The following is a 21,165-nucleotide window of genomic DNA, read 5'->3' as shown; positions in this document are numbered from 1 at the left end:
CTTACTCGAAGTCAGTCATGCTTGATCTCGATTGTTGCTGGCCTCGATCTCAATGAACACTTCGATCTCCAGGCTTGACGTTCTATCTTCGAACTCGAGCCCGATCTATTACGAGGTTACCCTCGAGGCACTCCCCTGCCGCCGAAATCGGGTATGCCCGATTCGACCGTATACAGATAGTCCCCTCGTTTTTTGGAGTGTAACGAGAAGAAAATGAATTCGAGACTTCGATTTAATACCTCAATCAATTATGACGTCAATATCGTGACGTAAGCGACAGAAGCGACTGAAGCGTCGCGTCTGCACAGTTCCCAAAATTATTAATTAACGCAGTTGATGGTCGTCCACCGGTGCTTTCAAACCGTCAAAGTGGCTATTATAAATAGACCACCTTCATAATCTTCTCAAACTTTACTTTCAAACTTCTTCTAATCTTCAAAAGCTCTTCTATCTTCAAGTTCATCAATTTCGCCGGTTATCGTTTACCAATCTCTTATTAAAACACAAATTCCGCCTTCTTCTTCCTTAAACCTCATATGGCAATGACAAAAACATCAAAGACCGTTCCTCAAGGAGAAAAAGCCTCCTCATCGCGGCCGGCCGGTGACAAAACACTGGTGGAGTCACGTATCGAAGAGTGCAATTACTTCCGACTTTAAAGTCGAAAAACCCTCTTCGGTTCCCGGCCGATGCGAGCCCATGTCTAGATACATCTGTTCGATATCCGAAGGAGATCTTGAGTAGGTGAAAAAGGACTACCACTGGGAGAATAAAGAGGCGGTGATTCCTAACCCCGAAGAGGATATCACCATTCATGTGAAAGGGTTCTTAAGTGTGTATACTTACCCTTTCACACTGGGCTCCGTCGATCCTGTCATAATCGACTTCTGCTGCCAATACCCGGTAACCCTAGGCTAGATCTACCCCTCTTTTTGGCGCATTGTCATTTTGCTCAGATTCTTCTCGAGCAAGATCGAGGGGATGTCTTTCACCCTCGATCATCTCATTAGGCTATACAAACCCCATCTTTATCGGGATGGACTGATAAGGCTTCAACGCCGGGCCATGAAGGTGCTATTCTTGAGCATAGACGAGGACAAGGACCGAGGATGGATGTGTCGAATTGTCCGAGTCAGGACCTCCGATTTAATCCCCGCCAGGAAGATTCCATTTCCCGATGAATGGAACATGAAGCGTAAGTAAAACTTCACCGATAACGTTTGATTACTTGTTATGTTTCCTTTACCTCTTCTCATCTATATTCTTCTTTATGGTGCAGCTTCCCCCTGGTTTCCTGGTGCAGTCCCGGACCTTGCAGGTTGGGTTTGACAACTGGTTTCAACTTCTTCGTATGCTGAGCGCTCGTGGCGTGATTTGGCCAAGGGTCGATGGGAGGCCAAAAATCATGGTAAATTCCCCCGTCCGCGTTTGATGCTTTCCTGTGAAATACTTCCTTTTAACTTGATTTCTTCTTATACAGGTCTTGGAGATAGTATCGTTATGAGTCCACCTCCCCTCGGGGAAGAGGAGGTCCTGAAGCCGACCAAAGACAAGAAAAGGAAAAGGGCCTTGCCACCAGATACCCCAAAGCCCAAGAAAAGCAAGGCTCGAAAGTTGAAGACTGATCTCGTCGTTTTTCCTGCCGATGTAGTCCAAACGCTACGAGATGAAGACGAGGAGGAAGAGGATGCCGACTGCCTGCTGGTGGCTCGGAAGAGGGAGGGCATCAAAGTTTTGAGAACTGCTGAGCCGGTGACGGTCGAGGAGGTTCAGCCGCAGACCGAGGTGATCTCGAAGGAAGTTCCGAGCAAAGTCCCTGAGTCATCGGGTGTTGAGGATGCCTCTTGCCGTGATGAGCAACCGGTGGGTGTGCTCGAAGGGTCTAGTTCTGAGGCCCTTAAAAGAGAAGAGAATGCCCCAAGTGACTCGCTTGGGGAAATTAACATTGATGATTCGCCGCCCGACCCCACATTCTCTGAGGGGCAATTTCGGGATGCCCGGTCCATGGGGACACCCGATGTGGAGACGGCCCCCGAAGGGGATGATATATTTCTTGGCTACTTCACGGGGGTCGATGATGTTTTTGACTTGGACGCATCACTCATTTTTGATGAGGCTCAGCGACTTCTGATCCAAGTGAGTTTTACTTGTGGTCGATGATGTTACCATGCTTGCGTTTGTTCTTATTTCCCTAAGTCTTAATTTATTTCTTTCTGCACAGGCTACGGCGCTCCATCGAGAAATGTCCTCCAAATACCAGGTTGAGCTGGCCTGATGTGAGGCTGATCTCAAAAAGCTTATAGAGAAGAGAGACGCCCTCAAACTACTCTATGTGCAAAAAGAAGAGGAGATCATGAGTATTCAAGCCTAGCTGACAAGAGCTCATCAAGATCAGATTGAGCTCATTGAGCAGGTAATGTCAATTTTTGGGAGCTTGGTATGTATTAACTTGATATTGGCGACTAACACTTTGATTTTGCAGGTTCAGCAGAAGGCCGAATTGGTTGATCAGCTTCGTGAGGAAGCCAAGATGAAAGGGGTAGAGACTTTTGGGTGGAAGCAGAGCATGGACCGTCTCGCCTCAGAGAAAGATGCGGTTCGGGCCCAACTGTCTTCGGTTGAGCATCAACTCCAAAGTGTGAAGGTGGAGAACTTGGCCCGATCCCAGAAGGTTGAAGAGCTCGAGACTCGGTTGGCCGCTAAGCTTGCAAGGGCCATATCCGAGGCAGAGGTGCTCGTGGCCTCCTACCGAGCCGACGCTGAAGCCGCTAACACTCGGGCAAAGGAAATTTCTGATGCTGCTGAGGTTAGATTATCCCGTGTTGCCGATCATGCTAGGCGCCAGTCTCGAATAGAGACTCTTGAGGAGGTACATGCTCATGGCTTCGACCTCACGGCTGATATCGAGAGTGCAAAAGTTTTGGAGGACGAGGCCAGAGCTTTGCTTTCCGATGATGAAGACTATGCGAGTGGATCCGAGAGCGGAGGAGATGAAGATGAAACTCCCGAAGATGCATCTCCCGAGGTGGACTAGGCACTTAGGATTTCTTTTCTCCTTTTATTTTTTGTGTAAGACCCTGTGTGGTCTTTATAAATACTTTGCATATATGAAAGATTCCCTTTCTTTCCGTTTTGTCTCCGATTTCTGATTTATGATAAATTCTGTTTGCGTTTGTCTTGTGAAAACATTGTTGTAATCGGGTTGTTGTAGCCTCTATAATCGAGTGAGCAACAACTCGAACTCAGAGTAGAACAAACCCTTAGGTTTTTTTAGTTAAGCGAAGGCGAGTCCCCGAGCTCAATAATATGTTCGGGATTTTGATTTCGGATGGCTTGATCGAAGCCGTAATTGTACTGTTTTTGTAGCCGAGTTCGAGTAAGTTTCGAACTCACAGTAATAGACCCCTTAAGGTTTTATATCAAATAATGATAAATCTTCAAGCTATATTCAAGTCAATTTTATTTGAGCTTGGAATAGTGGAACCCTTAGGTCCTGAGTGAGAACAAAATCTCGAACTCTAAATGTACTGGCCCTTAGGCTCTTTAGATTGGGCCAATATGGCCTCTAAAAGATGGCTACTTTTTCCCTTTTTCGGCTTAGAAGATTTAGTAAAAAATTCTTTATGCCTTAACACGTATTCTTTACCCGTTGGGTTTTTTGAGGGTTCGATGTCGATTGAAACCCCTTTGCTTTTTGTGCCTTAGCACGTTTGTGTTAAGATAATTTGATACCTCTTAAGGTTTTTCGAGGGCTGATTTCATCGAAGCCCTTTTGCCGAGGGTAGCCTTCTTTAACCATTTTTTCAAAGAATTCGAAGGCCTATTTTTATTGCGGGATTCGGACGTCTCCGAGCCGCCTTAGTTTGGCCATAGCCTTTGAGTATGCCTCTCGGGCTTATTTCCCAATAACACTTCGAACTTGTTCGAAGTGTTAGTCCCCGAGAGCGATGCCCCCGGCCTATAGATCGAGGGGTGCCTCTTTGAGGTCTAGTTTAGATCACTCGTATATGTCGATCATCGATGGCAGTTCTCGAGTGTATGAGGTATATTTGCACTTGGCCCTTGAGCCATTTCTCACAAAATTATAAGTATGGAGCTTGTATAGTAGAAAATTTTCTTTGAGACACAAGATGTTTGATATAGAAAGAATGCTTCTTTTTATAATCTATACATGCGTACATGTTTTACCATAGGGGCTCGACTAATCTATACGGACACGGTCCAGTAGACCGTTTGGCCCGTTACAAAGTTTCTCTATCGAGACTCTTTGACACGAAGTAATTTACTCGACAGTGTAACATCCGAGGGTGATGCCCCTCAGTATTCGAGGTTGATTGTAAAGAAGCCTTGGATACTGTTGAATTGTCCCCAGGTAGCACATAATTGTTGCCTCGTTAAAAACCTCGCCGGAAAAACCCACTTGGGACAAAAACCGATCTAAGGGAAAAAGAGTGCAACGCGTGCTTTAAAACCTGAGGTCTCGATATCTTCGATCGATAATCTACAGTGAGTTAGTGTCGAATATATAAATGAAAAAAGGGAATAAAGTCATACCTTAGCAATAATACCGTTTGAGAAGCGATATGTTCCAATTATTTGGCAGTTGTTCGCCGTCCATCGTGCCGAGCTTATAAGATCCCTTTCCGAAGATGTCGAGGACTTGGTAGGGTCCTTCCCTATTTGGGCCGAGCTTCCCTTTGTTAGGATCTCGAGTGTTGATGGTGACTTTCCTCAGGACTAAGTCCCCGACTCTGAAGTGGCGAAGGTTGGTTCTCCTATTGTAATATCTTTCGATTCGTTGCTTTTGTGCAGCCATTCGAACGAGTGCGGCTTCTCATTTTTCATCTACTAATTGGAGGCTAGTATTCATAGCCTCGTGATTTGACTCTTCTGTTGTATGTCAAAACCTGGCACTGGGTTCCCTGACTTCGACTGGAATCAAGGCTTCAGAGCCATATACTAAGGAGAACGGGGTTGCCCCCGTGCTGGACTTTGATGTTGTTCGATATGCCTAGAGAACTTCGGGTAGAATTTCTCTCCATTTCCCCTTAGCGTCGTTCAACCTTTTATTTAGGTTTTGAATGATAGTCTTGTTCGTTGATTCGGCCTGTCTGTTCCCACTAGGGTGATATGGTGTTGATAACATCCTTTTTATTTTGTGGTCTTTGAGGAATTTCGTCACTTTGCTGTCGATAAATTATTTTCCATTGTCATACACTATTTCGGCGGGTATCCCAAATCGACATATGATATGATTCCAGATGAAGTCTATGACCTCTTTCTTTGTCACTTTCTCGAACGCCTGTTCTTCAACCTATTTAGAGAAATAGTCAGTCATAAATAAAATGAACTTAGCTTTACTTGGGGCCGATGGTAGAGGGCCGACGATATCTATTCCCCATTTCATGAACGGCCATGGGGATAGGACTGAATGAAGTTGTTCTCCGGGCTGATGGATCATCGGTGCAAACCTTTGACATTTATCATATTTTCGAACAAACTCCTTAGTGTCTTTTTCCATGCTATCCCAGTAGTATCCTGCTCTAACGATTTTTTGAATCAGTGATTCCGTGCCTGAGTGGTTCCCACAAGTGCCTTCATGGACTTCTCGAAGAACATAATCGGTGTCCCCTGGTCCTAAGCACACTGCCAATGGTCCATCGAATGTCCTTCTGTATAATGTTCCATCTTCAGCCAATGTGAATCGAGCAGCTTTGGTTCGTAGGGCCCTCGACTCTTTAGGGTACGATGGGAGCTTTCCGTTCTTCAAGTATTCAATATATTTATTCCTCCAATCCAAGTTTAAGATTGTAGAGTTTATCTCGGCATGACTTTCCTCGATCACGGATCTCGAGAGTTGAACGACAGTCCCCGAGCTGATCTCATCTTCCTTGATCGATGACCCTAGATTTGCAAGTGCATCGGCCTCACTATTTTGTTCTCGAGGTACATGCTGTAAAGTCCATTCCTTGAAACGGTGGAAGGTTACCTGCAACTTGTCCAAATACCTTTGCATTCTATCCTCTCGAACTTCCAAGGTTTTGTTTACTTGGTTCACTACCAGTAAAGAGTCACACTTGGCTTCAATAACTTCTGCTCCCAACTTTTAGCTAGATCGAGACCTGCAATCATGGCCTCGTACTCGGCCTCATTGTTAGTAAACTTAGATGTTTTTATAGATTGCCTAATAGTGCTACCCGTGGGCGGCTTCAAATCGATACCTAGCCCGGACCCCTTCACATTCGAAGCACCATTTGTGAAAAGGGTCCATACCCCCGATGATGTACCCGATTTTAACAAGAGTTCCTTTTCGACTTCAGGTACGAGGGTTGGCGTGAAGTCGGCCAGGAAGTCCGCTAAAATTTGAGAATTGATGGCCGTCCGAGCTTGATATTCGATATCGTACCCACTGAGTTCGACGGCCCATTTGGCCAATCGGCGCGATAGTTCGGGCTTGTGCAAAATATTACGAAGTGGGTAAGTGGTTAATACACATTTGGGGTGACATTAAAAGTATGGTCTTAACTTTCTAGAGGCGCTTATCAGTGCAAGTGCCAATTTCTCCAAATGTGGATATCTAGTTTCTGCTTCTCCTAAGGTTCGACTTACATAATAAACGGGAAATTACGTACCTTGCTCTTCTCGAACTAGGACACCACTTATCGCAATTTTCGATACTTCCAAGTACAAGTAAAGTTTCTCATCTGCTTTTGGAGTGTGAAGCAGCGGTGGGCTTGATAGGTATCGCTTCAATTCCTCTAATGCCTGTTGGCATTCCGGGGTCCAGGCAAAATCGTTCTTCTTTTTGAGCATAGAGAAAAACCTGTGGCCTCAATCCGACGACCTCGAAATGAATCGGCCTAAGGCGGCTATCCGTCCAGTTAGCCTATGCATGGCTTTTACACTATCCATGATGGTGATGTGTTTGATGGCCTTGATTTTATCGGGGTTGATCTCGATTTCCCGATTCGATACCATGAAGCCAAGGAACTTGCCCGAACCAACCCCAAAAGCACATTTCTCGGGGTTGAGCTTCATGTTGTATTTTCTTAAAATCTCGAACGTTTCCTGCAAATGAGCCAAATGGTCCTCTGCGCGCAGGGACTTGACTAGCATGTTGTCAATATAAACTTCCATTGATTTACCTATTTGTTGTTCGAACATTTTGTTTACTAGACGTTGGTAAGTAGCTCCTGCATTTTTTTAGCCCGAAGGGCATTACATTATAACAATATGTTCCATACTTGGTGATAAATGAAGTCTTTTCTCGGTCCTCCGGGTTCATTTGGATTTTATTGTACCCGGAATAGGCATCAAGAAAAGTAAAAATCTCGTGGCCGGCCGTGGCATCGATCATGCGATCGATGTTAGGCAGTGAAAAAGAATCTTTGGGGCATGCCTTGTTTAAATCCTTATAATCTACACACATTCTAAGTTTGTTCCCTTTTTAGGGACTACAACTACATTGGTTAACCATTCCGGATATTTCACCTCCCGAATGGACCCTATTTTGAGAAGTTTAGTTACCTCATCCTTTATGAATGCGTGTTTTACCTCGGACTGGGGTCTTCTCTTTTGCTTCACCGGTTTGAACCTAGGGTCCAGGCTTAGCCGATGCATCGTTATCTCATGTGGTATCCCTGTCATGTCTAAATGGGACCAAGCGAAACAATCTATGTTATCAATAAGAAATTGAATAAGCTTTTTCCTGAGTTCGGGGGTTAATCCCATTCCCAGGTATACCTTTCGCTCGGGTAGGAACTCGATAAATATAACCTGTTCCAGCTCTTCGACCGTTGATTTGGTGGCGTCAGAATCTTCGGGAACAATAAAAGTTCGAGGGATCAAAAAATCCTCCTCTTATCTTTCTATCTCCTGCTTCCCTCATTCGGTCGAGGCTGGTGGCTGCGATTGCTATTTGACTTCCTTTTTACTTTTGATGCTCGATCTTTCCGAGGTTGATAGTGTTGATATCGGCTTACCTCATCGACCGTAAATATTTCCTTTACAGCATGCTGCTCCCTGTATACTGTTTTTACACCGGCAATCATCGGGAATTTCATCATTTGGTGGAGAGTCGAAGGGACTGCCCTCATATTGTGGATCCAAAGCCTTCCGAGTAGGGCATTGTACCTCATGTCGCGCTCGATTACGTAGAATTTGGTATCTTGAATTGTTCCAGCCACGTTAACCGGTAGAATAATCTCCCCTTTAGTTGTTTCACTAGCCATATTGAAGCCGTTTAAGACCCGAGCTGCGGGCACAATTTGATTTTGTAGGCCGAGCTGCTCCACGACCCTCGATCGGATGATATTCGCTGAGCTACCTGGATCCACTAAAACATGCTTAACTTGAACTTTATTTAATAAAATAGAAATTACCAGAGTGTCGTTGTGGGGCTGAGAGAGGCCTTCTGCTTCTTCGTCATTGAATGATAAAGTTCCTTCTGGCACATAATCTCGGGTTCATTTTTCCCTAGTGATTGATACCTTAGTGCGTTTGAATATGGGTCCCTGTGGAATGTCGACCCCACCGACGATCATATGAATGACATGTTGGGGTTCCTCCTGTTCATTTTCCCTATTGGCATCCATTTCTCTGAAATGATTCTTTGCTCGATCGCTGAGGAACTCTCGAAGGTGGCCCTCATTGAATAGACGCGCTACCTCTTCCCTTAATTGTCTGCAATCCTCGGTCTTGTGACCATGCGTTCCATGATAGTTGCACATCAAATTTGGGTTTCTTTTTGAATGATCAGTTTGTATGGGTCTAGGACACCTAGTATCTTTGATTCTTCCGATTGCCAATACAATACCCGATGCATCGATGCTAAAGTTATATTTCGATAACCGGGGTGCCTCTATGGGATCGGCATACTTGTCAAAATCGATTTTGCTCATAAGTCCCCGAGAATTCTGTCCTCGATCACTTCTTTGATCGCTCCGGGTGGAATTGTGTCTTGAACCATTGTTCCTTCGATCTGCGGTATATGGTTGATATCGGTCTCTGTTCGATCTTAGCTACCTGTCGACGTCCCTCTGGTTTTTAAATGCCGGCCTGTTTGGATGTACTGAACCGGAAGGGGCTCCTAATTGGTCGTCCTTGACCCTAATCTTCGATTGATATCGATTGTGCACATCTGCCCAAGTTACAGCTGGGTATTTGATCAAATTTTGTTTCAACTGACGTGATGCTATCGAACTCCGCTCGTTCAACCCTTGGGTGAAAGCTTGAATGGCCCAATCATCTGTGACCAGTGGCAACTCCATGCGTTCCATTTGAAATCGGGACACGAACTCCCTCAACATTTCATTATCCCTTTGTCTTACCTTGAAAAGGTCCGATTTCCTCGTTGCCACCTTTATGGCCCTGGCGTGTGCCTTTACAAAGAATCTGCTAACATGGCAAATGAGTCGATGAAATTTGGTGGCAGGTTGTGATACCAAATCATTGCTCCCTTCGAAAGGGTCTATCCAAATTTTTTCAACAGCACAGATTCGATTTCATCATCTTCTAAATCGTTACACTTGATGGCGCATGTATATGAAGTAACATGCTCGTTGGGATCGGTGGTCCCATTATATTTGGGTATGTTTGGCATACGAAACTTCTTTGGAATAAGCTTCGGAGCCGCACTTGGAGGAAACAACTTTTGTACAAACTTCTTCGAATCCATCCCTTTCAAGATTGGCGGTGCCCCCGGTATCTGATCAACTCGAGAGTTGTATGTCTCCACTTTTTATCGTTGGCTTCGATTCTCTTCTACCCTGATTCAATTCTTTTGGTGAGCTCCTCGAGTATTTTCATTACCGCAGGGTCAGTCCCCAATTCGTTACCATTCGACCTTTTCGGTACTGGCTCGGTACGACAGGTAGTTTCCGGCTCGACCCTATTCGGAGCTCTATGTTGATTTTGTAACTGAGCAATAGCGGCTTGCTGAGCCTGAAGCATCTCGAATATCACTTAGAGACTGATTCCTTCGTCTCCTCTGCCCTGTGTTCTTTGGCCACTAGATCGGCCTTATCTGCGTATGCTCCCATCGAGATTTGTGCCTAGGTCCGCGTTTAGAGCAACATGTGAACTGAGATCGACTGGGTTGGCAACCGGTGCTCCCCCGAGATTAACCTGTGGCACCTCGACTCCTAGAGCAATCACATTTTCGTTTTCATCGTGGAATCCGAGGCCATTGTCACTGTGTGTGGATACGTTTTGTGAGTTTGACATGTTTTAACCTGAAAGCAAAGATACTTGACAAGAACAAGCGTAAAACAGTATGTTTTACCAGAATCAGTACTAAACAATCACTATTATCCTTAGCCCCACGGTGGGCGCCAAACTGTTTACTCTAAAAATTGAGTAACAATTAAACTTATATTGTGATTTTAAGGATATGTGATTTAAACCAACATCAATTGATAAATAAAGAATTAAATAGATAACTTGGATAATAAAATAAATCAAACCGGTCTGCAAACGTTGCCTCGACCTCGATTCGAGATGGTCTCGAGGTTAGTTAATAAGAACAATATAGGATAGAATAAATCGCGATGAACAATGATGAACAAAGAAATCAGCGTATATGTCTTTTCTTATCAGTGAATGATGATTCCCTACAAATGATTGGAACTCCTCTTTATATAGTAGAGGAAACCTAATTATGGTACAACTCTAATAACGGAAATAGACTCCATGATTGGCACTAATAACCGCTTTGATTTGATCTGTTCTGGAATTTCCGTCGTGATCTTCGACCGATTGCTGACATCTCGCCATTCTGTTATTACGCCTTACTCGAAGTCAGTCATGCTTGATCTCGATTGTTGCTATCCTCGATCTTAATGAACACTTCGATCTCCAGGCTCGACGTTCTATCATCGAGCTCGAGCCCGATCTATTACGAGGTTACCCTCGAGGCACTCCCCTGCCGCCGAAATCGGATATGCCCGATTTCGACCGTATACAAATATAATTATCGAGAAAGATATACCTAGATCTATATTGATCCGCTGATATCTGTTCATAAGCAGATTTTTCTTATTGCTTAAACTTGAGAAACTCAAGTCTCCCACGCACACTTCCTTTAGATAACGTTTTGACGGAGAAAAGGTAATTCTTACGAGTTAAAAGAGAGGAATATTTCCTTGGGCTTCTTTGTATATATTAAAACAAATAACTTCATGGGCCAAAGTAGGATAAGTGCTGCTCTGGTAGTGGTAACTATCACGGTTGTGACAACACAAGCTAAGACCAAAAGAGATAAAATGTTGACGTTGGCCCTCGGAATGAGGCCTACTTCTTTCTCTTGGGCGGTGGCAAACAGAAAGACCGACAAAACTTGTTTGATCGAAGTACATAATACCTTAAACTAGATGTTATTGTAAGTTAAAAATTTAAGCCTGGTGTGTCTTTTTCGTTGTAGTAATCTTCTAAATGCAGACCTTGAAGGTAGAAAAAGCAGACAACAAGATCAATAAATGAACCTATGAAAAAGCGTTGAGTGGAGCTTAACAATGATTGATGATGTTTCGAGAATGTGGAATTTCGTATGATTGCTTAAAGAATAACATCAACAAAATTTGACATTTCGATCACGTGGGAAAATATCACGACCCAAAATCCTACAAAGTCGTGATGACACCTAACCCATTTTACTTGGTAAGCCAACGAACATATGATACAATCCAAATTGGGCATCATCAAATAAATAATAAAAGAATGCGAAAATCAATACAACTATCCCAAGAACTAGTAATACATGTTGGGATCGAAATAACATGGTGCATGCTGAAACTAACAATGCAAAGGTTGGTGGACGAAAAATCAGAGTATTCAAGAAAAATATACTAAACTAGACATAATAATTTATTATGATTTGGACAATCGACCTGCATATGATCTATGACTAATATAAAAAAAGAGAAATTAATTTTTTTAGGGAATAACCTCTCCTAAACATGATTCTCGCCAAGAGTACATCGTGGAAGTTGTTGTTGTGTGAGAAGGAAGCCTCAATTTATAGAAGTGCAAAACTTTTCTTCTATGAAAAGGATAAGCCATATGAAGGAGATTTAATCCTTTTAGGAGTCTTTTACCCTTACATCAAGAAAGAGAGTCCTAATAGATTAGAAATTCAGGGCAAAACCCTAACAATTCTCCCCTTGGCCTGAATTTTCTGGCAATACTTGATCCGTATTCTTTACATGCACAATTTTCATCACTACTGCTTGTCATAATTAAAAAATAGGTATATGTTAAAAAATCTTGGTATTGGTTGAAAGAACCCCAAAAATGGGTTAAAATGAACTTACACATTAAAAATAAGCATGAGTTAAAACTGAAATTGGTTAAAAGGAGTTCATGTGTTAAAAATAAGCATGAGTTAAAATGACATTGAAGCCAATGCATTACAAGTAGGCATGGCTTAAAACTGACATTGGTTAAAAGTGGTCCAAACGTGGATTAAAATAATTTTTTATTTTTGTAAAGTTGCAGCAAAAAGGGGTTTTGAATATTTGTGATTGTAATTTTTACTCCACATGTAGCATCACGTTCAAACTTTTTGGATAAATCTTCATTATCGTCAAATTATTTGCGGCTTGATTTAAACCCGAATGAATCTGTTTTCGATCTCACTTCGAACAATTGGCTCTGATATCACTTGTTGGGATCGAAATAATATGGTACATCCGGAAGCTAACAATGCAAATCCTGATGGACGATAAATCGGAGTGTAAAAGAAAAATATACTAAACTAGGCATAATAATTTATTATGGTTTGATCAATCGACCTACATATGATCTATGACTAATATAAAAAAAGACAAAATAAATTTTTTGAGGGAATAATCTCCCCTAAACATGATTATCTTAAGACTACATTGACTAGGTTGTTGTTGTTGTTGTTGTTGTTGTTGTTGTTGTGTAAGAAGGAAGCCTCAATTTATAGAAATCCAAAACTTCTCTTCCAAGAAAAGGATAAGGCATATGAAGGAGATTTATTCCTTTTAGAAGTCCTTTTCCCTTCCTTTAAAAAAGAGAATCCTAATAGATTAGAAATTTAGGGCAAAACCCTAACAATACAAGGCATGAGCGGCTAAGAAATAAGAATACAACTATGATATGAAGAAAGTTGATATCATATGTTTGAGATTTACATACACAAAAGTATAAGTCCTAAGTTACCATGAACGAGGTGGTAGCTTGCAGCTGAAGCATTGAACATCCTCAATACTTGCCCTCAAACTCCGCAACCGCTAAGCTCCAAATATCTGCATGCAAGATGCAGAAGTGTAATATGAGTACAATCGACCACATATACTCAGTAAATATCTTGACTAATCTTGGTGAAATAGTGGCAAGTTTTTAAGTTAAAAGATATTTACTAAAATAACCTATGCAATTCGTAATCAAGAGAAATAACTAGAGAAAAGTCAAGTAACAGTGAAAGAGTCAAATAAGAGAAATAACGAGCATGATCAAATATAACAACCAACCCTTTCTCATTAAACGTGTACAAGATATCAAGTCAAATGGCACGACACATCCTTCGTGCTTTTAGCTCATCCTCACCAAACATACGTATATATGTAAAATCAAATGGCACGGCAACACCCTTCGTATATTTATCTCATCCTCACCAAGTATAGGTATAACAACACCAAACAAGGTAGAAGGCCTATATATGTAACAACAATAAATAAGGTAGAGGACATAGATGTAACAACACAAGCAAAGCAAAAGGCATGTAGATAATAGTAACAAATAAGGTAGAAGTCATGTAGATGACAATAGTATACAAGATAGGAGGTGTAGATGTAACAACATCAAACAAGGTAGAAGGCATGTATTTAACAACAACCAAACAAGAAAGTATATGTAACAATAACAAATAAGGAAAAGACAAATGTGTAACAACAATCAAGCATGGTAGAAGGCATATATGTGTGTGTGCGAAAATAATTAACACAATATAATGCATGTCTCTCGTCCTTGCCTGCATGGAATCATCCTTCGTGCCATTGTCGTATCACTCTTCCTCACCAAGCACAAAACACCCTTCTGCAATAATAAAAATGTCAAGAAGCACGAAAACACCTTTCATGCATAAATCACTCTTCTTCACCAAGCATATATATAAAACAGCACCAAGAACGGTAGGAAGTATAAAGAACATCAAGAAGAGTGATTTAGAATAATACTCCACGTGAGAGGCATTTATAACATTTACACCAATAGGCGGTCAAACATTTAGAGAACCATAATGTTCAAATATTTCAACAAAACTAAACATGATTTTTAGCATGACTATAGGAACTCAAATATTAAAAGAATAACATATATAGATAGGTATTCATGATATAAAGTATGTCACTTACCAAACCGAGTATAGTAGCAATCGTAAGCATAGTCTATCACGTTTAATTAAGATATCATAACTAAAACGTGATCTCTAGCATGGATAACTATACTCATATATTTATAGAAGCAAATGAAACATAGTCGAGAAGAGGACAAAGTTCAACAACACATATAGAAGCATATAATCAACCCCGAGCGTGGATAACCCTGGCACATGCATATACTCTCGTCACCTCTCATATGAATCATCCCCACATGTAGCAAACAATATCATTTATTAGGAAAGATTTCCTCAAAATAAAGCTAGGAAAGACACTTACCTTATTTGGGCTAGTCCAAAGCTCCAAAATTACATTTCCTTCAGAAATCAACTCTAACCGGCTCAAATCTAGCGAAACATCAACCAAGCAAGTCAACCAATCAATAAAGCTTTGATTTTTGAAGAATTCCAAAAAAGTCAATCCGGGTTTGCATGCCTGGAATCCGGAACAAATACTAAAATCCAATGACCCATTACCCGACGAGTCCAAATATGTGATTAGTTTCTAAATCCGAGATCAAATCGGTATGCAAAACCCAAAATACACTTTCTTATCTTGTAGACAAAACCCTCAAATTTTACTTTAAAATCCATATTTTAGACGCGTGTGTGTGTGTGTGTATGTATATATATATATATATATATATATATATATATATATATATATATATATATATATATATATATATATTAAAGGTAGTGGTAAAAATCTCCTAAAAAATTGCATCTTCTCGAGATCCAAAATTTTATGAGAAAATAAATCTAGAAACAAGTAAAAAATATGCAGCAGCTGTCCCAACCCGAATCAGATGCTAGATGACTCGAAAACACACTTTTGATAAGTCCAACATAATTCTTGCGCGATTACACTCAAGATAGCCTTTTGTATCACCTAATTTGGACCTAAAATGAGGGAGATATGATATTTTAAACTTTAAAGGAGTCTGAAATTTATGGACGAACTCAGTGACATAATCGGTATTTTTGGAATTGTTGCACTAGAAAATTAGCACTTGCAAAATCTTAGTTTTAACACCCAAAACTCATTCGGAACTTCCTGGACATAAACCATATATGCATTTCAATTATAAAATACACTACAAACCTGCTCACACACTCAAAACACCGAAAAGAAGTTGTCTTGACCCGATATTGACCGTGGTTAAACTCCAAATCCTTAACTTAACTAGTCTCTCAACCAATGATCCAAAAAACACCTGAGTCCCTCGGGACCCCATCCAATCATACCAACAAGTACAAATACATTATCCCAACTTATCCAAAGACTCAAAATACCCATGGAAACATCACAATAAAGAATCGAGGCTCAAACCGAATAGAATTTTTCTTAAGTTGTTAAATCTTTATTATTTTAAAAGAGTGTTCGAATCAAACTTAGACACTTTGGATTACTTCCAAACTTTGCACACAAGTTCAATTCAACTATATAGACCTATCCAAAGTATGGGAAAACCAATTGGAATCCAATAACATCCAAGTCATCTCTTGGTCAAACTAATTAACTCTTAAATTATTCAAATTGTCAAATTTCGGCAAATAGTGTCGAATTCTTCTAGGAACCTCCAAAATCAAATACTAACATACGTACAAGTCCAAAATCATCATACGAACCTTTTGGAACCATCAAAACCTGATTTCGAGTCCGTTTACCCAAAAGTCAAAACTTGGTCAACTCTTCCAACTTAAAGCTTCCAAATCGAGAGTCATTCTTCCAAATCAATCCCGAAGCACTCAAAAATCAAAACCGACCATACACGCATGTCATAATACATCATATGAAGCTACTCAAAGTCTCAAACCATCGAACGGAATGCTAAAGCTCAAAACGACCGGTCGGGTTGTTGCATTCTCCCCCACTTTAACATACGTTCGTCCTCGAACATGCCAAAAGTCATTCCAAAGTCATCAAATATCTGTATAAGCTGACCATACATATACCCATGAGTAATATCACGCCATCAAAATCCATCTAAGTCCATTATAACAACCCCGACTAAAGATCCTTTATTCAACCATAGCCCATAAACCTTAAGACCGAATCCCAACATCCGAAACTTCTTATAAGATTTGATTCTCGCATATATATATTTACTGTATCAATTCTCACAAGTTGTAACAAGTCATAAATGTACTCCCAAGATATAACCACATAATGTACCGCATAACTCATATACTCATAGCAATACCTTCCGGGTCATATTAGCTGCCCACTACCAAATCCGGTACCGGTAACATGCCTCATATCAAATTAAAACCTTGACCCAAACCTTAGTAACACTTCTAAGGATAAAAGAAACATGTAGAAATTCATAACCACCCATCAAATAAATAAGTCGTGGAGCTCTCTCGCCCGACAAGAACCATTGTCAAATTCTAAGCTGACTAATGACATTCTTATCCAAATTCGATTGAGCTAATTTCAGGTCCAATAACCTCATCTCACCCTGTACAAGCTGCTCGACAGACATGCTACCCCAAATACCACTTAAAGCCATATATGACGCACTTCGTGCATCCAACAAGTAACAACTCAAATATAACTAAAGATGGAAAGAGAACCAAATAAGAGAATTGTCCAACAAGTCCAATAGGTACAACCCCAACGGTACCATGCTATGAATCCATCATACAAGGGAGAAGCAAACCACACAAAATAACCACAAAGAATCACATCCTAACATAACCCTGTTGCGGCACGTTGCTTGATCTAAACATACCGATCCACTTGGAATACCCATCGAGCCATAATGCTCACAATCAACAACCATATGCATATGAACAACAAACACGCAAAGTGCATGACGATAACTATAGAGAAATGGATAGCACAATATACAACAAACATGAAAACCATAACCAAGGTGCAATAAACAATTTAACACACCAAGAGACATCTCGCTCGAATCTCGCCACAAGGCCTAAACAGAGCCACATCATGCGTGTAAATAGTCACACAACCCCCTAGTAGCATAAGAGTGTAAAACATGAAACAAATCAGGGCATGTGTAATATCTATTTTGCTCGATGATACATCCACAGCAAATGCTGCACAAGAGTAAGCAAGCCCGACCCGATGTGGAATACATATACTCAGCCTACGAATGAGCCCCCAAATAATTTCGATCATCCAAAAATAGGCAAGTGACCTTTCAAAAATCCATAGTGACCCCACCACAACACATACAATCAGTCGTCCCAACTCTTAACACACCTTCACGGTCCCGCAACCAAGGAACAATCTACCTATGAGAACAACCATTCTCTAAACCTCAAGAATACAAGAATCTCCATATCTGATCCCAACTCTCCCCTCAAATGACTGACACGTCACTCATACACAATCACCTTATCAGAAATATTCCCATAAATCTTCTGTGCCACGTAGCAACAACCTGAATATCAACAATCAACATGCAGGCGATTATCGTAATACTAGTCAAGCATCCACAAATCAATACACAATGTTCTTTCCACAACACACATCCTTCTCAGGCGATACAAGATAGTGCTAACATCCTCTTAAACATATGAAATCTCCCATGTTGTCTAGAACTCATGACCTTTCTTTCAAATCTAAACTGCAACCTTATCCTTGCAATCTCAATCCCACATGGCGCATCACATCTATCATATGAAAATACAAAAATCTCATAATCAACTCTAAATCACAAGTAAGATAGACACTCCATTAACCAAGGACCTCACACTTAACTCAATCTTGGAGAACATTACAACATGCAATAGACCTTCTATACTCCTAGAAGACATCAACCTCGAATAGTGGTCAAAACCAACATGAACTCTTCAAACCCATTAGCACATAGTCAAGCTATCGGAACTGGGTCTATCCAAGTCAACCATGTCACGCAGACTTCCAAACCCAAAAGTAACACAAACCAAAATGCTTGTTCAGAAGAGACTTTCTATGAATCCGAAGATATTTCTTGCATCTCTCTAATATTTCCATGTGGAGACGATAATGATATAGAAGTATCTCAAGTCTCGACAACATCTAATACAAACCTAAAGTCCTAGCCATACATAAATCCGAAAATCCTTAAATACCATATATGAATCTTGAGCCCATCAGAACCTTCTTGATAGTTATCCACTCTGCTCTAATCTCCGATGCATAGCCAATACGTACCAAATAACCTATGCTCCACCATCATATGAATATCCCAAAAAGCAACCAAGCGATTTCTTTTTCCTTGAACACTACATTATCAAACTCGAATCATCACAAGATTTTCATATACCCACAAAGTATAGTACATCATGCATCCAGCCAATCCCTTACATGAATCATCCTCGAAGTCATCATTTCCAAGTCATAGCTAATCCACAAGCGTTCATTAGCCCAATAATTGATATAAAACGTGACCATATGATCCGATTGTCGATAATAAACTCTCCCACTTGGCTCGGAGCCACAGAACACATCATCTGAAAACCTACCATACTCTTCCTTCATAACTGCCCCGACCTCGCATTGTTATTCAGTTGAATTCCTTATAAATTCATGAAGCATTAGTCTTCAAGCCTCTCGAATCATTCGTCGAGTGCACACACATACTCGTGACACTCGAGCTAACTTCCTCAAACCCTCCGAAATGGCAATATATGCATTTCGTTGAATAGAAGCCTCATACGAATCACACAAGCTCAAATCTTCTCGCAGGAGATAACCCACCTCCTAGCCTCAAATCAACATCTTCCCATGACCCTACCATGGTCACAACAACTAGGCAACCATTTAATCCTCCCGAATTTACAATCATCAAAAAGATATAAGAATCAACTTCCTTTCTCAAATGAATAAATGAAAGATCCACCGACACACCCGCTTTCCAAATCGGTACAATGTATCGAGACGATGATTAAGTATCCATAGCCCCTCATATCCTATACTCAACATCACAAGCCATTAGTGCACATCTGAGTCTGAGTACTCAACATTGCGTATGAATCAAAGAGAAAAAAATTGGACATTTAGGCTTCAAGCTGAAAGAAAGTCACACAATGAGTAAAGAAAGAAGGGAAGTTTCCTAGATGCCCTGTAGCCTCTTGAATATTAGTATGCACATCATCATACCAATCCACAAGACTCTAATAAAAATTTTCTCATGACTCGTAGAACCTTTGAACCTAGATCTCTAACACCAATTTATCGTGACCCAAAATCCTACCAAGTTGTGAGAGTACCTAACCCATCATACTAGGTAAGACAACTAACATATGATACAATCCAAACTCAACATCATCAAATAATAAGAGAATGCAAAAATGAATACAACTATCCCAAGGAATAGTAATACAATCCATGAGCGACTAAGAATAAGAACACAACTCTAATATTAAGAAAGTTGACATCGTCTATTTGAAATTTACGTAAATAGAAGTATAAGTCCTAAACAATCATGAACGAGGTAGTAGCTTGAAGCTAGAGCATTGGAATATCCTTAATACTCGCCCTCAAACTCCGCAGCCGCTAAGCTCCAAATATTTTTACGCAAGGTGCGAAAGTGTAATATGAGTGCAACCGACCCATGTAGTCAAGTATCTTGACTAACCTCGAAGTAGTGGTAAGTTTTTAGGTCAAAAGCTACCCACTAATATAACTTGTGCAATTCGTAAGCAAGAGAAATAACAAGAGAAAGGCAAGTAATAGTTAAAGAGTCGAATAAGAGAAATAACGAGCATGTTCAAATATAACAACCAACCCTTTCTCAATAAACGTGTACAAAATATCAAGTCAAATGGTATGGCAACACCCTTCGTGCTTTTAGCTCATCTTCATCAAGCATACATATATATGTCAATTTGTCATAATCCAAAATCCACTATAGGCCGTGATAACGCCCAACATCACCGTTAGGCAAGCCAACACTTAATTATTTATTTTATCATTTTTGCAATCATAAGTCTTTCTTGGATAACGAGGTTAGTGCATTAAAATAAATTGTAGTTACGTACGATTTCGTTAAAATAATAAGTGAAAGTGAATCAGTGTAAAACAATCCATAACAAATTCAAGAAAACCCCCAAAACCCAGTGTCACAAGTGCATGAGCATTTACTAAGGAGTATAATAATAATAATACATCTATCCAAAATGTAAATCAGACAGGATAAAATAAATAGTACGATGGAGACTCTGTGGACTGCGATGCGTAGCCTGGAATGCAGCTCACATAAAGTCTCCTCAACAGCTGTGCCTACATGCCAAGATGATCACCAAATAAACCTGTCAGATCCTACACATTTAGTGCAGAAATGCAGCATGAGTACATAAATTAACGCGTACCCAGTAAGTATCTAGCCTAACCCCGGAGAAATAGTGATGAGGGGTCGACATCGACACTTACTAGTGGTCCAATAAATCAACATGGTAAATCATAAACATATAAGAAGCACAACAATAGTAGTGAGGTAAAACTGTAACTAACATAATCTTCCAAAATTTCTTTCTAACAATATCAATTTCTCAATCTCGTATTCTATCTCAACAGCTCAGAAATATCAAGTGCCAATATCAAACGGATAAGGAAGTACCATATAAGATGCAAGGAATCAGTGGAAGGAAGAACCTCGTGAATATTCAGAATGTTAGCGATATAAGGCACGATTATGCCGAGGTCGTACGACCAGATTCATAAAGAATATGATACCGCCGAGCCGATCAGCCCGATCCCATCATAACGTGTACACTGCAGAGGGTCGAGCGACACAAACCATAGATGCATT

Source organism: Nicotiana tomentosiformis, chromosome 4 (genome assembly GCF_000390325.3).
Source record: "Nicotiana tomentosiformis chromosome 4, ASM39032v3, whole genome shotgun sequence".
NCBI lineage: Eukaryota > Viridiplantae > Streptophyta > Magnoliopsida > Solanales > Solanaceae > Nicotiana > Nicotiana tomentosiformis.
This window is presented reverse-complemented; position numbering follows the sequence as displayed.